This window comes from Fulmarus glacialis, unplaced genomic scaffold (genome assembly GCF_000690835.1).
Source record: "Fulmarus glacialis isolate BGI_N327 unplaced genomic scaffold, ASM69083v1 scaffold21119, whole genome shotgun sequence".
Classification (NCBI taxonomy): domain Eukaryota; kingdom Metazoa; phylum Chordata; class Aves; order Procellariiformes; family Procellariidae; genus Fulmarus; species Fulmarus glacialis.
In genome coordinates this window covers 21,738-24,394 of record NW_009232905.1, presented here as the reverse complement: position 1 = coordinate 24,394, position 2,657 = coordinate 21,738, and positions in this window count along the sequence as shown.

Below are 2,657 nucleotides of genomic sequence, written 5' to 3'. Positions count from 1 at the left end.
TTTTATTGCCAATGTAAAATATAGCTTTTTTAAAAAAAAAAACAAAACAAAAACAGACCTAGGCCATAGATACTTCACTGTCTCGAATAACTTTTAGAAGTTCACATGCACCTGTAATATCAAAGTTCCCAAGTCAGCAAATGGCAGTCTGGAGCCTCGATCACCGATGATAGTTCCATTAGAGCACATAGATGGAGAACACTGCAGTCTGTGCCCTATTTGTTGTAGACCTGTGGCATCCCATAGGACTCTTGTATTCATAGACCCAGGCCCAAACATTATGAGTTTCAGATGAGGTTTTCAGACTGGAAAGCTGTGATTTTAGGCAGTGTTTCTTCCCTGTGACTGTTGGCCCTCTGGGTATGTCTCAGGCTATACTCATAGTATGGAAATGCCCAACCACTTGATACATCTCAAATCCTGACCTTTAACTCTTCATATCACACTCCTGATATTTCTACACCTTCATTTAAGTTCCTCAAGAACCTGCACCACATGCTAAATTCCCAACTCCTCCTTCTGTCTGAGGAAGTGGGGGCAAAAAGGGAGAGAAGATATGGGAATATTTTGCCTCCACTCATGCTCCCTTACAGAAGCTGAGCAGATTTGGGAATTTAGTTCTAGTCCAGCTTTCTTGTCCTGAGGTAAAGCCAAAGTTTGCCTTTCCTTTGAGAAGACAAGTGTGTCCACTCCATTCACCTCCACCCTTGATGGTAGAAACTCTGTTTTCAACCCAGGCTGCATGGTCAGAGTGGAAGTGCAGTGGATGCTCCTTCTCCCTGGAAGCTACAGATCAAAGTGATTTTCGAGACATATTTTGACTGTAGCCAAGTGTTCTAAAGCATTACAGAGTCTGCAAATTTGCTTTTCCTGCACTGTGGGTTAATGAATAATCCACTGTGTACCTTTATCTTGCAAAGTTTGGTGTTTAGTTGTTGGTTGCAGCAGATGGAAAGCAACTAATTTTTACTGATTTTCTTTTTTTTTTTAAAGTGGTATCTGAGATCAGTAAACAAAACGTTGTAAGGTGAGTTAAATTCTAGGGCTGAGCTATCTAACAGCTCACCATTATCAAATGGGGACACCCTGCTCCCTTTACCCCATCCCCTTGCCTGGGGACAGTCTCATCTTCAACCTTCTGCCAGTTCTCACACTTGCTGGATCCTTCACTAAGCTGATCAAATTTGATAACCCAGCAGGTTAAAGGGAACAGCTTCCGTGGAGTTAATGACTGGTCTTATGTAGTTTCACACTTAAGCAAAGTGATTGTGCAAGCACTGGGACACGTGAGCTACAGGCACCCCGCAGCATCTGCTCACAGATAACCATTTGTGATTGTTGCTTTTCTGTTCAGTTATCAACATTAAGGCCAAGAGACCTCCCGTGTAAGCCTGGGTTACCACCAACCAAAGTGATGAGTCAAGACTCTGCAACAGCTCACATCCTCTGTGGCTCACCAGAGAGACCTCTAACACCAAAAGAGTCCAAGTGCATGACAGTGGATTCTATTCCAATTTTCCCGTCTAATTGTTTGACTTCTTAACAACAAAAGTCTGCAAAAAAAGCCTGACAAACCAATCTTATGAGTATTGCTTCCTGTTTTCTGAAGCTGAATCCAGAACAACAGTTTGTGTAATGATCATGAGCTGTTAAATAAAATTAAGTCTTTTCCCCTATTCACTTTGTAATAAAACTGCAAACAATATTTTGCAAATAAAGCTGCAGGCCTATGGGCTGTCACTCCCAGATGACATGAATTAGTGGAGGAAGGTTTGTTGTGCTTCCTTTCCCCAGCCGTCTACCCCTCCCTGGGTTTTGGATGTGCTAGCCTTGGACAGGGATGACTCAGCTGCTGGTGAATCACCTGCTGAAGTGCTAAAAGTGATAGCTTGGCTCCATTTCCTCAAGCAACAGTGAGCTGTCAAGGCAGACTAGCAAGAAAATTGTCTTCTCCTGCTGGGAGAATTTTCCTGCTTGCACATCTAGGTTCGCTGCAATTAGAGGTGGTTGCACAGATTTTACTGTGACTTCAACAATCCCTGTTGACATCTTGCTTAATAAAAGCTTCTTTGTGCAACTGTTCGTTCATGATAGGGCTTTTCACAGGCATTGCTGTAAAGCTTTCTTTAGCAGAAAAGCAATCGATGAATAGCTTATGTACAACGTAACTGAAGAAATGCTGCTCAGGGATGTTTCACTGTTTTCCAGTTGGCGACATGGAAAGTAATGGAGTATTTCCAACCAAAGAGATTGTTCCCAAAAAGAGATGAGATCTAGAAAAGCCTTCGAAATCTTGCTATTTCTAATTACTGTTTTCTGGATTGGTGATGGTGGAGAAAGTCAGGAGAAAAACTAAAAACCACATGGAAAACTTTGCCAGGCTTTACATCCCCACGGGACTGCACATGCCCAACCAGCTGCTAGGGAGAAAAACATGGAGAACCTATTGTCACTATGAGGCAAGTCTAAATGTCCTTTACAAACAGAGGCTGAGAGATACAAAACAATGCTAGTTTACCACAATAATTTTTAACTAATGTGATCAATGGGCCTTTTTGACTGTTTCTTTCAGTGTCAGTACCTTCTTCCCCTTAACAGTAAAAGAAAAACAGTGCATAAGCCAGCTGCTTGTTCTCAGCGACAGTAGCACCAACCAC